The sequence below is a fragment of the Bos taurus genome, chromosome 19, assembly GCF_002263795.3.
Source record: "Bos taurus isolate L1 Dominette 01449 registration number 42190680 breed Hereford chromosome 19, ARS-UCD2.0, whole genome shotgun sequence".
NCBI lineage: Eukaryota > Metazoa > Chordata > Mammalia > Artiodactyla > Bovidae > Bos > Bos taurus.
The window spans coordinates 52974611-52988494 of NC_037346.1; the positions used below are offsets into that span (position 1 = coordinate 52974611).

Below are 13884 nucleotides of genomic sequence, written 5' to 3' on the forward strand. Positions count from 1 at the left end.
CACCCCCAATTTGTAGGTGGGGACACAGGCCTGGCTGATTCTCATGGGGCTCCTCCCTGGGGCTTGTCCTTGCAGCAACACCCGCCCCTCCACACACTTCTATGTTGAGGAAAATGGTGAGAATCAAGCAGATTCTCCCTCAGACCCCCCAGGCCCAAGCGCCACTGGCCTTGGAGGACCCTTCTCAGGCTTTCCCCTGTGGGATGAGTCTCACGTCATCAGGAACACCTTGAACAAGCCCAGTGAACTTGGGTGTGGACCTCTGCACAGCACCCCGGACCTGGAGGAAGCGGGTCCTTGGCCTAGCCATCACTCCGACCTCAGTTAGGAGACCCCCTCTTTCCTTAGTCTCCCTTCTTCCAAACTGCATTACCTCTACATTTTCCTGCTGCTATAATAGATTTTATACAGTCGGTCGGTGCACTTTAGCGAGTGATAGATCACTTTCATTGCTTCGCTTCATGATTAATTTCCCATAATAGTCCTCTCTAACACCAAGGCGAAAAGAGGAAGGAGAGAAAAAAACCTACATGATCCACTTTGTGCTTGGAGTATAAATGAATTAGATTTAATTTCTGTTTAATTGTTTCCATAGCTCAACCTCTGCTGACTTCACAGGATAATTTATTTTGCAGTCTCAGGGAACAGGAGGAGGGGATAGGGGACAGAGGCTGTAGCCAAGAGGTCTGCCTGTGGACACTGTTTAATTATACCTGATAGTCTTATCTCCTCGTAATTATTGGAGGCTTGTCGGGCTTCTCCGGCGGCCTCCCATCCACACTGAGGATCGATTCCTGGTCAGACCTCGGGCCAGCTGCCTTCAAGAAGGCCAGCCATCTGCAGGGAGTATGGCGTGGAGTCGAGAACAGCAGAGGGGATTCCTGAAGTTGCTGGTGGGGAGGCAGGATGCAGGGTAATGTGTCTTTGGAAGTGGAAATTTTCTGATGTTACTGTTGATGTTACAAAAATGATGACTAACCCCAGTGCATCAACACAACAGTTTTCCCCCAAATCCTCTCTCTCTAGAGCTGGTGAGAGGCCATGGTGGGCAGGGGGGGTTTCCACTGTTCCTCTTCCAAAGTCATTTGTTAGAGCTGTGTTGACTACAGGCCCTCTCTGCCCAGTAACTGAAGCGCTTAGTGAGTGGTTGGTCAGCAGAAGGGAGGCCCCTCTTGCACTCCACTCTTCCCCTACAGAGGATGCTGAGTTTTTTCTTTGAGATTTATTGTGGTAAAACACACATGACATAAAATGTACAACTGGAGCCGTCTTTAAGTGTTCACCTCAGTGGCATCAAGGACATTCACACTCTTGTGCAACCATCACCACCATCTATTTCTAGAACTTTTTCATCATCCCCAAGAGAAACTTTGCCCATTAATCAGTAGCTCCCTGACTTCCCCAGTCCCTTGTTCAGTCAATAAATTGTGTCCAACTCTTTGTGACTCATGGACTGTAGCATACCAGGCTTCCCTGTCCATCACCAACTCCTGGAGCTTCCTCAGACTCATGTCCATTGAGTCGGTGATGCCATCCAACCATCTCATCCTCTGTTGTCCCCTTCTCCTGCCTTCAATCTTTCACAGCGTCAGGGTCTTTTCTAATGAGTCAGTTCTTTGCATCAGGTGGCCAAAGTATTGGAGCCCCAGCCCCTGGTAAACCTCTATTCTACTTTCTGTCTCTGTGTATTTGCCTATCCTAGGGATGTCATATTGGAGAAGGAAATGGCACCCCACTCCAGTGTTCTTGCCTGGAGAATCCCATGGACGGAGAAGCCTGGTAGGCTGCAGTCCATGGGGTTGCACAGAGTCGGACACGACTGAAGCAACTTGGCAGCAGGGATGTCATATTAGTGGAATCATGCACTATTTACCCTATATGTCTGGCTTATTTCTCTTAAGGTGATGTTTCTAAGCTTCATCCATGTTGTAACCTGTGTCAGTGCTTCACTCCCTTCTTAAGGCTAAATAATGTTCTGTTATGTGGATGGACCACACTTTTTCCTTTCATGGGCAATGAACAATGTTCTAGTGGGCTTTGGGAACAGTCCAGAGGCCATAGCCCCACCCAAGTTACTTGAGCACTCTCCTCCTGTCTGCCATATCATCTCTGGCAGTCAGAGAAGAAGGTCCAGGGGCCCCCTCTGTAGATGCCTTCCAACATGGGGCTCTAGCAGAGCCTGGAACTAGCAGTCCCTCTGGTCTGGTCATGAATATTCATGAAGCAGCTCTTCCTGGGCCATCTCCATTTAATCCTCTCAGTTCAGTTCAGTCGCTCAGTCGTGTCTGACTCTTTGCGACCCCATGGACTGCAGCACGCCAGGCTTCCCTGTCCATCACCAACTCCCGGAGCTTACTCAAACTCATGTCCATTGAGTCGGTGATGCCATCTAACCATCTCATCCTTTATCGTCCCCTTCTCCTCTCCTCCTGCCTTCAATCTTTTCCAGCATCAGGGTCTTTTGGTACCTCCATTTATAGATGGGGAGATCAAGGTCAAGGGACATCAGGGGATCTGGTCAAAGTCCCTCTGGAAGGGTCAGCACTATGTCCTAAGACCACATCTTTTGGATCCCAAAGCCTGTCGTGTTTCTGTTATCCTGCACTGCCTGGTGGCTCTGTCCCATTCCGCCCTTACCAGATGGAATCAAGACACCCACTGTGCCTGCAAACTTCTGTGTGTAGCCGTGAAAACTGCTCTGCAGTGCTCCATCTTCACTGCCTCCTTGAAAATCCCACTTGGGGCATGATGCTGATGGAGGTCCAGGTTGCGGGGGTTAGCAGGGAGCAAGTCACAGGTCCAGTGGTTCCCAGTGTGACATTATGGTGCATCCAGCCTTGGTCAGGGGTTCACAGGAGTCCTGGGAGCAGTGGAGGGGCCTGGCAAAGGATCAGTCACCCCCAAAACAGGTTGCTGCCTTCTGTGTTTCAACATTTCTCCTCCTTGGTGGAATTACAAGCTGTGGGGGCAGAAAACTCTCACTTGTACCCAGTGCCTGGCACACAGGAGAACCTTACAAGTGCTGCAGAGAGGACCCTGTTGGAAAGGGTGAGTCCTCAGGTGGCATTGCCTTAAAACAGGAGGGAAGATGGCTCTGTGCTCGGATCTGCCTACTTAGGCTCCACGCTTGTAGGAAGGAACTTGGAGCAGAGGCTGGGGCCAGCAGAGGGAAAGGCAGGTTTACACTGTGCTGAGATACCTTCCTGCAGTTCAGAGTGATGATGGCCCGTCCCTCAGGAATGATTCGATGAAATGCCCACCGCAGGCTGCCTATCCCCCACGTGTGGACACATGCCCACTCCTCACGTTTGACCAGCACTCTCTTCTGCCTCATTCTCACTGCCCACTGCTAAGGAGACCCCTCCAGGATCAGTCTCCTGACCTTGCACTTGGGGAGCAGAATAGATGCACACAGGGAAGGGTGAGGGGGCCTCAAGGGAAGGTAGGGGGCTGAGGGAGGGGAGGGGAGGCCAGAGGAGAGGCAGTGTGGCTTGCCCCTTCTTACTTTGCATCTTAAACACTGTGGGGCTGGGAGTGTTTTCAGCAATGGGAATAGTTCATTTTTCTTCATTTGTTGTGTTGAGCGTTTGTTGTGTCTGGGGATGCTGACTGATACGGCAGCAGCTAACCCTCCTGGCCAGCCAGACCCTGCTCTAGTTCTCTCTCTGTTGTCCTGGGGAAAGTTCTTGGCCGTGGGCACATGGAAGTGTGGACTCAGGCTGGTTCAGTGGAGCAGACCTTGGTTTAAGTCCTGGAGGTGAGCACCTCCATAGAAGCTGGGTTTCCAGAAGGAAAAGGGTACAATGTGGCTCTAACTGCTTCAGAGCACCTGGAGGATGTATGTGGTGGTGCAAAGATGACCTCCTGGTTGGTGAAGTGGGCTGGGTCTGGACCACATGGGTTTCTGTGGAGGCTCAGTGGGGTAACTAGCACACAGCAGTGTAAGCAGGGCCCTGCGTGTACAAACGGTCGTCTGGGCGAGCACCAAGTGTGCGGTGTGTGCTGGTCCCGAATCTCCCAGGTGCAAGATTCAGATGCCCGCCTCTGCTGCTCGTGTCGTCGGGGTGGAGGGGGGAGCTGGAGAGAGTCTGGCCCCTGGGTGCCTGGATGTGGGGACTCAGTGGGGAGAGAGGGCCCTTACTTGTTGGCTGCATCCCAGTGGCTCCCCTGCCAGTTGAGGTTGGTATTGGAGGACACGTGCCCTCAGCCCATCTGGGTGCCCTTCAGGCAGGTCTAGTGATTCTGGTGGGGTGGAGGGCCCTTTAGTAACGTAAAAACCCTAGAGAAGGTTTGGAACGTTCTGCTGAGGTCACAAGTGAACCTGTGGACCAATCACGGTTTCACTGTTTTGATTAGCTCAGAGGAAACAGTGACTTACCAACAGTAGGGGTGACCTGATTACTGCATGAAGAGGGCCCATGGGGTAGACCCGCCGGAGGTCTGCTAGGGTGTGTGCCTGGATGCTCCCACAGGGGGAGCCACTCTGGGAACTTGTGACCTGCTGGCATGTGAGCTGTCCTACCACGAGGCAGGGCACCCCTCGTTCCCATGGGCAGTAGAGGGACTGAAGGCCAGGAGAGCCCAAGGCCACACAGCTAACCTGTGGCTGTGCTAGGCCGTGACCCTAAGCAGCTGGCGCCGTCTCACCACGAGGACTGGGGCCTACCACGGGGGCCACATTCGTGGTGATGTGTGCCTGGCATCTGCCACTTGATGGATAAATCCCCAGCTGACTTCACAGTTCATCTCGGGTTGCCTCTCTCTCTCTCCCTTCCTGCCCCCATCCCTCAAGACAGACCCGGGACAGCCCTGGGCTCTCGGCAAGCCTCACCCTCCGAGCCCTTGGGTATTTATCAGGTTTCTGTGACCATCTTCCCTGCGAGACCAAGAGCCTCTTGGGCAGGACTTAGTCCCTAAATGCCTGTGCCCAGCACCACACATGGGAACAGGTGTGGTCTAACCCTGGAAGAATAGGAAACGTCAGCCCGCTGTGCACACACACACATACATACACACACACGTGTGTGCTGATTCACCTGGATGTGCTGACACCCATGCACCTGTAAACACCTAGTTTGCTGGGGTGTCTTCCCCGCTCTTTCCCTCTTCATCCTCAGGAGGTACCCCCACTCTGGGCTCCTCCACTCCCTCAGCCAGCTAAGCAGGTGTTATGCTTGGCCTGGGCATCTTTGCTGGGATGGCCACCGTCCTGGCGGCAGCCTCCACCTCTTAGCAGAGCCCTGCATGTTCCCTGGGGAACAGCAGGTGAGGGGTGGTCCCAGATTCCACATGGTTTGGTGAAGGGGCTGAGTCTCCCAGTGTTCACGGACCCTGTGGACTTGGCCTTCTAGCTCAGTGGGAAGCTGCAGCCAGGAGGGCCCGGAGGCCTGGGGCAGGCAGAACAAGGCCTGCCCCCTCCCCTGGAGCTCTGGTGTTTTCCTCAAGGCCGGCCTGCCCTCCCTTTCCCTGCACCTGGCCAGCACGGTGACCGCCAAGAGCAAAAAGCCCGGCGATGGGTGCCAGGGAAACGTCCCCATTCTCATCCCCTCCATTAATCACCAGCTTTCAGGGCACTGGGGCCCCTGTTTAAGACGCACCGGTGATTCCGAGGTGAGCGCCGGCGCTCCCAACCTCTGCTGTTAATCTGCTCCCTCGGAGACAGGCTACCTCGGCCTGTTAATCACTTGCTGTAATTACAGCCCCAACTTTTGCACGAGGAATGTTAATTGATGTGTTGGATGGAGGCGCTGTGCACGCACGGTGTCCTTCTCCTGTGACCCCCAAATGCCAAGGTCATAGGATCTGGTGGGGCTCACAGTGCATAGAAATGAGCAGCGTGGGGGGTGGGGGCGGGGAGGGTGGCTGGCTGCCAGCAGCAGCCGGGCTCCTCGCCCTTCCCAGCGTATTGCCTGCTTGCCAGTCCAGGCAGTGGGTAGGGGGAGGGCCACTGTGGAGAGCGAGGGCTGGATCCTGGAGGGCCGGGGCTCCCCTCTCTGGCAGGGTTGGGAGTCAGCCTCCCAAGAAGCCTGCCGGCCCTCCTGGGGTATGGTCTTGGACGTCCTACCCATAGGGTGGGCTCAGCGACTTTTCCGAGGTACCTCGGAATTCTGCTGCTTCGTCCCCTGTGGGAAACTTGGCTTGGCTGACCAGCAGGACTGACTTCTGCCCGTTCCCTGAGCTGTGTGAGGCCGTTCACAGCACCCCTTGGGGCCTGGAGGTAATTTTATGGCCTCTGCTGCCATTTACTCTTGTCATGAAGTTTGTTTTTCTTCAATTATTAAAGGAATATATGCTTGTTAGAAAATACTTGGCAATACCTCCTAACGTCAGGCTTTTGTGCCCAACAGTAGGATGGAAGGGACTCCACTGACTGCTTAGTGCCGGCTCCATCCTAACAGCTTGGAAACTGAGGTTCAGAAAACGATGGAGCGGCCAGCCCCGAGTCCTTGGGTCCATGGAAGCACAGGCTAGGACCCTGCTTCTGATTGGGACCTTACCCACACTGCCTGGAGCTCCCAGTTCCCGGGCCCTATCCTTGGATTCTGGCTTGAGTGTTCCCCGAGGGGCTGGAGTGATGAACAGAATGGTGGAATGATGGCAGGCTTGGAGAGGAAGGTTGGGGAGGGCGTGGTTCCCTGGACTCCTGCTGATGGCGTGGCAGGGATGATCCCCTGCCAGGCCTCTTGGTGGTCCTGCTGCTGCTGCTGCTGCTGCTGAGTCACTTCAGTCGTGTCCGACTCTGTGCGACCCCATAGACGGCAGTCCACCAGGCTCCCCGTCCCTGGGATTCTCCAGGCAAGAACACTGGAGTGGGTTGCCATTCCTTCTCCAATGCATGAAAGTGAAAGTGAAGTTGCTCAGTCGTGTCCGACCCTCAGCGACCCCATGGACTGCAGCCTTCCAGGCTCCTCCGTCCATGGGATTTTCCAGGCAAGAGTACTGGAGAGGGGTGGCATTGCCTTCTCTGCTTGGTGATCCTAGATGCCCACAATGCCCTTGGGAACCCCAGGGTAGTTGGGGCAAGGAGCCAGGGCTGCAATGAACCCAAACATCCTCATAATCTGAGCATGGCCTCGTGAGGTCTGTAGAGGGCATGGGGCCAGGCGGAGCAGGTGGTGGGAAGGACAGGAGGGCCCTTCTCTTGTCATCTGATCAGTCTTGTCTCCAAAGACTCTGTACGTCCTGCTAAGGGTCACCCACAGGGAGATACAAGGTGCTGAGTCCTGTCCCCCAGTCACCACCACACTGACACCAGGCTGTTCTCATGCCCTGTCCCTATGGGGCCCCTTGCCCACAGAGGGGGACCCCTCTGTGGCTTCATGGCTGTGGTCGATTGGGCATCAGTGCTAGCCATTCAGGCCTCACTTGAGAGTCAGCTGAAGTGCTAAGAGTCACAGTACCTCCCTCCCTGGATTCTGGATGGTGGGTTGGGGAGGGCCCAGGCATCAGTGGCTTCCAGAACACTCCAGGTGCTTCCAAGGAGTAGGCAGGGCAGAGCACAGGGTCTGGATGGAGGTGTGATCCACAGGTGCTATTGAGTTTTGTGTCTGCGATGTCGAGGGAAAGTCAAAGACTTGGCCGTGCCTGGTGGGGAGGATGGGTCGGTAGAGAGGACAAGACTGGGAGGCCAGGGCAAGGGTGCCCGCTTCAACCCCAGTGGAGTCATTAAAACCCCAGTCAGCTTCAGCAGAGCCAGAGTAGGGAGGCCCTGAGCACTGCTGTGGGGTGACTGTGGGGAGGGGTGAGAGGGAGGAGGGAGCTGGGGAGAATGACAACCAGGGATCTGATGCCTGAGGGTCCGTGCAGGGCAGGGCGGCTTGCCCATCCCTAGAGACCTGCAGTGGAGAGGCAGCAGGGAGGCCTGGGTCCAGTGCCGGACGCCCCCCGACCCGACAGGGGGCCCCGAGCCTGGAAAGGGTGTGATCAGCCGGCGCCACTGACCTGGTACTGATGTCCCCCGTCCACCCCAGCTGGGTGATCACCCCACCTCGGGCCCCTTTTGCCACCCCCATTCACTCTCATTATGGACCCCAAGGGTCAGGCTGTGGAGGCTCTTTCCAGCAAAAATGAATAAATAATGGATAAAATCTACCACCAACCAAGAAGGCTCCCAGGCTGCTGAGAGAATATTGTCCTGGGTGTTAATGATGTCTGCGCTCAGGACCAGTCTCCTCTGTTCTCCCCTGTCTCGGATTCCACCGAAGGGTGCTGACTACTTCCTGGAGGTGGGGGGATGGGTATCTTCTTTAACTTCTCAGGCAGCTGCTTGACAGCCCGAGCTGTCCCAGAGGCCAGTCCTCACCAGGCTCAGTCCTTCACAGCTGGCCTCCTGGGATGACGTGGCTCAAGACTTGTAGATCCTCTCCATCCTGGGGGCTCCACTGGGCAACACCTGGAATGGTCATCACTGGGGACGGGCCCTGTGCACACCCTTTCCTGGTCTACTTCTCTGTGACCTAATGTTTTTATCCTGCCAAGACTTGCCGGGCTGGCAGATGCCATCCCTGCCCCACCGCCACTTCCCAACCTGCGACACCCAGGACCTCGCCACCCTTGACACGGCCTTTCTCCCACCGTCGAGGATTCGGTCTTTGTTTACTGGGCCGAGGTGCTCTGTGGCCGGGGGCAGCATTGCCAGAACATGGGGGTCCCTGCTCGGGAAGTCTGACAGCACTTGGACCCAAGGATGGGCCAGGACGTGGAGGTCACCCAAGCCAGCTTCCTGCCCAGCAGGCCCCTGCTTCCCAGTGCCCCACGACAGATGGCTGCGAGGCAGCTCCTCCAGTGTTCCCATGACTCGTGATTTAGTGATCACGGGAGCCAAGTGACAGCTGAGAGTCCTCATCCCTGTCCTCAGAAGGGTCCTGCAGTCCAGCTGGGCAGGAAACCGGCATCTTCGGGTCCTGCCTGCTGCTCCTGACCGTCTTCCTGCCGCTTCCTCCCTCCTGCTCCCCCTCTGCTCTGGCGGGAGGCAGCTTCCACATGGAGACCTTGGGGTCGCTCTTGGTCTGCAGGAACTCAGGGTCTCTATTTCCTTATTGCTCATTTGGGTTCCTCTTCTCCCCCCTCAAATGCCTGCTTTCTCTGTTTATCTTCATCCATAGCCTGTGAACTTCACCTAGTCAGCTGTAAGCATTCATGTGTTGGGTTTGGATGGGAGTGGGAGATGGGGGGGCCCCGGGGCCTGAGTCCACCCTCGGCCTCTTCCCAATGGTGTGGCCTTGGCCGGGAGGTACTCTCAGCCTTGGTTTTCTCCACTGTCAGCTGGGGGCAACAGCAGAAGCTTTTGGTCGTGTGGATTCAATGAAACGTTCAGGAAAGCATCCAACACCTTTTTTAAAGGATGGCAGTGAAACAGATCCGTTTCATTGTCAAAATGCTCATCATAAACCCTCCAGGCTGACCAAGCAATCCCACACTGCCCCATTTGGCCACCTCCTTGGGTTCACGTCATCCCAGATGCTTCCAGGCTGACCTGCCTCTCCTAACTGTGCCTCCCTGGCGTTCTGACAGTGCCTGTGTCTCTGTTTGGGGGATCCCAAGAGCAGACCCTGAGATAAGTGGTCAAAGGCACGCAGTGATGGAAAGAAAGAGGAGGGGGACAGGAAGAGAGGCAGCCCACCATCTTGAGGGCAGCTGGAGCCTATCTCAATGGGGCTCTGGGGACCAGTGAGAACATGCCCCCCAGGGCTCTCCCATCATGGGGAGGGGTGGGATATGTGTACACCCATCTGTGCCATTCCTCCTTGAGGCTGCTCAGGGGGCATAATGCCTGGACCTCAGGACTTCAGGCCCTGGCAGATGGAGAGAGCCCCAGGCAGAGGCTGGAAGTTCTTTGTGGGGGTGGGGGGGAATGTAGCTGTGTCCTCTTCACAAAGTCTGGGTCTCAGCCTGGGGGTGAGGGTGGAGATTCCCTTCCCTGGAGTCTCTTCTAGCTCAGACCTCAGAGTAATGGCTCATATTGCTCATATTGCTCATCTCGTGTTACCTCTCACTCGCCAATCCCCCTTTATCTCAGTTCCCTGTGATAGTTAATACTTCTTTATATGAAGCATCTCCAGTAATTTTGAGGCAAAATGAGTGTGTGGTTTTGCCTCCTGATTGGACTCTGATAAAGAACTGGTACTGGGGGTGGTCCTCGGAAGTGGAAGGGCTGGGCACTGAAGTGTCAAGGTGGCAGGACATGGCAGGGCCCGGGCAGTGTCTTCTGCAGACCCTCACCTGAGGTGGCGATGGTGACGATGCTGATGGCTGAGCATACAGAGCACTTTGGTGGTTCCCCACTCAGATGGCTTTGGGGTGGCCCTCCCCATGAAGTGGTGGACCTTTCTGCCTGCCTTGGCCTCAGAGACTGAGCTGTGGGGACGTTCAGCAGTAGCTGCCCCCTGGGAGCCCTTCACCTTGCTGGGCATCGGCCTTCACTAGCCTAAGTTGGCACCTCCCCAAGAATGGTTTCCTGTGGCCGGTGGCCAGCTTTGTCACCAGGGAATGAATCTATCTAATCTACTCAAATCTAATCTAATCCCCACATGCATATGCTATTGACATATGGTTTTGGTGTCATATGGTATCTGTGGTTGGCTGAAAGATATCCATGGGGCAATCCTGGAATCCGTGAATTTCACTTTGTGTGACACAACCTGACTGTGCAGGGGTGATTAAGGTAAGGACCCTGGGATGGAGAGATTATTCTCTATTATCCAGGTGGGCCCCAAATGCAATCCCAGTTGTCCTTAAAAGCGTGGGGGAAGGGGAGATTTGACACAAACAGAAGAGAATGCCTGTGACAACAGAGGCAGAGACTGGAGGGATGCGGCAACAAGCCAAGGAGCCCTTGGGGCCACCAAGAAGCCCGAGAAGGCAGGCCATGGATTCCTTCCTAGGGCCCCTGTGGGAGTGCAGCCCCGCCACACCCTGATTTCAGCCCCATCATGCTGCCTTCAGACTTCTGGCCTCCTCTGGGAGAGGCAAGACTTCGGTCATTTCTTGCCACCCAGTTTTCAGTCACTTCAGTTCAGTTCAGTCACTTAGGGCAGCCGAAACTTGCACGGTATCATAACAAAACGCACCGCAGGGGGCGCTAGTGAGCTGCACTAAATGAGAGGGAATCTGCTTGTGTGGCTGTCCTCTGGGCAAGGGAGAAGCCTTGATTTTTAAACATGTGCTGTGACTGTTCTGGATGTTTCCCTCTGGTTTCTTCCTCTGCCATGTTCTGACTAGGGACATGTTCTGGTGCAATGAAAGCTTTAGTGACTGGGCACTTGGACACACAGGCAGACCCTGATGACACTGGTGACCTCACCCAAGCCCCAGTCCCAGGAGCTCTGTCGGGAGAGGGCATTCAAGAGCTCAAGATGGGGGATCCAGGCACCCCCATAGGTGTCTTGTCTGAAATCACTAAGGTGGGTGGACATGAAGGGTCAAGGTAAGCACAGGGCTTTGCTGGATTCTAGCTCTGGATGAAGGGTTTTGTGCCCCAACCTGACCCAGGAGCCGCTATCGATCCCACAGGACCAATGCTTTCCTTCAGAGAGCTTACATTCTGACAGCCGGCCATGGAGGAGTTTGTGGGAGCCAGGCAGAGGACAGTCCTTCCCACTGGGCAGCTCCCAGGACCGGGCGACACTGCTTCTTCTCATTGGATTTTCCTGGTGGATCCCTGCAAAGATATTTGTTTTGGAACTAGAAAATGTGGCAACTAGAAAATTTAAGCTTACTCAGGAGACTCACACAGTCTTTCTGTTGGACCAGACAGCTCCGGAAGTTGACAGAGACTCTCACTGCCCTCTGCCCACTTTTAAGTGAAGGGACCCTAGTTTGTTTGTTCCTTATCAGAAGGGACTTTCAAGAAATCGTTCCAGGAGAGGTTGGCAGAGGTGACAGTGGTGTCTCCTGTCCTGAAGGCCTGCCTGGATCCAGGTGGACAGGGAGTCAGGAGGCCTGGCCTCCCACCCTCCCCAGCCTGTGTTCCCCACTCAGGAGCACGGGCAGTCTAGGGAAGACAGGAACAGGCAGCCCAGGGAACAGAAGTGCATGTTTGCAGTTCAGAGACAGACAGTGAGCCCTTTGGGCAGCAGAGGCCCCACTGCCCAAACAGGTGTTGATCTTGAGGCTGGAAGTGTGAGACAGAATGTTCATAAAAGACTACTTTCCAAGCATCACTTTGCATTTCTGTAATAGGCATTAAATTTTTTTTGTGGTAAGATGTACAAAAATGTTACCTTTATAACCATTTCTTAGGGTCCAGGTCTGTGACATTAAAGACATTCACATTGTTGTGCAGTCATCACCATCATCATCTCTGGAACTTCTTCATCTTCCCCAAATAGATGCTCTCCCCATCCAATGCTAACTCCCCACAGCCCCACCTTCTGCCCCTGGCAACCACCATCCCACTCTCTGTCTCTATGGATTTGCCTGTTCTAGGTACCTTGTATAAGTGGAATCAGACAGTATTTGTCCTTCTGTGACTGGCTTATTCACTCAGCATATTGTCCTCAAGATTCAGCCATGTTGCAGCAGGTGCCAGAATAGAGTTTAATTTTTTTTTTAAAGGTTTACCTATTTTTAGCGGTGCTGGGTCTTCGTCTCTGCGTGCTTTCTCTGGTGGCAGTGAGTGGAGGCTACAGTGCATGGGCTTCTCATTGCAGTGGCTTCTCTTGTGGAGCACGGGCTCTAGGTGCACGGGCTTCAGTAGTTGTGGCCCATGGGCTTAGTAGTTACGGGTCCCCGGCTCTAGAGCGCTGACTCAGCAGTTGTGGTACATGGGCTTAGTTGCTTCTCAGCATGCAGGATCTTCCTGGACCAGGGATTGAACCCATGTCCTCTGGGTTGGCAGGTGGATTCTTAACCATTAGAGGACCAGGGAAAGTCCAGAAAAGAATTCAATTTTTAAAAGCCTTTTCATGTAACCAGTCTCACTCCATTCTAGCCATCCTGTACATGGGTTATATTAGCCCCATTTTCAGATGAAGGTACCAAGGCTCACCATGGAGGCTCACTGAGACATGCCTGGAGGTCACGTGGCCAGTGAACAGGAGTAATGACATATTTTTTCTGACCTTCCCCTGGGCTCTGCCCACTTCTCATTGGCCAGGTGACACTGATGGGCCCACAGTTTTTCCAATCTATCCCACCCACCCTTTTAATAACATCTGTCACGTAAGTAGAACATCAAATCAATTCTGGAAGAAAACCTTATCACTCCCGGTGTCTCCTCTTGTTTCCCTCTCCCCTTCTCTTGAGATGAGGGAGTGTGGTTTCTAAGAATATCTCCAAGTGATGGGACAGGTCAGTTTATAAATACTGTGTAACCTGAGATGATGGGTCCAATTTGAAGCCTGTTGACAGTGAGGCTTTGAAGGATGGGCTCCAGGCGGGGGGTGTGCATGCTCACGGAATGCAAATCAATAATTTATGAGGAGAAGGGCATGTTATGCAAATTCAAGGTATTGGCATTGTGTCTGCAACAGATAAATGCTAGGATTCCATAGAGGGAGGGGCTGAACTAAAGCGAGTCCTCAGCCCCTGGGCTCTCACGGGTTCAAACTTGTGACTATGGCTGGTGATGACCAGGAGAGGTCAGCATGGAAGGGGACTCGGAAGCAAGAGAAACCTGTCCCCTGGGGCTCTAGTTTCCAGAAGTCCTTGGATGTCCCCATTCCATGATAGCTGGGAGGTTTCCTGAGTGCTTCAGATACCTGGTTTCTGTGGCCAAAGAGTCTTCTGGTGTCAGAGAATTGAAGGTCTGGAAACCCCAGACCTTCCACCTGTAGGTGGAGGCATCGCTGGGTGGCCAGAGCCACCCACTTACCTGGCTAATCTGTCTTCTGAGAAACTGGCATGGGCAGAGGTATATTGCTTAACCAACCTCATTACTCTTGT

At 54.2% G+C, this 13884-nt stretch overlaps 1 protein-coding gene across 5 annotated transcripts in view; it reads left to right on the forward strand.

Moving 5' to 3' along the window:
* Positions 1-13884, forward strand: part of RBFOX3 (RNA binding fox-1 homolog 3) — a 445251-nt gene that overhangs the window by 81621 nt on the left and 349746 nt on the right. Inside the window, exon 1 of one of the 5 annotated variants that reach the window (XM_010816527.4) lies at positions 5986-6217. The exons of the other annotated variants lie outside the window; for them this stretch is intronic. The gene's annotated coding sequence lies outside the window, so the exon portion shown is untranslated. Of the gene's footprint in view, positions 1-5985; positions 6218-13884 lie in introns of those variants that run through there. 5 annotated transcript variants of the gene reach the window in all.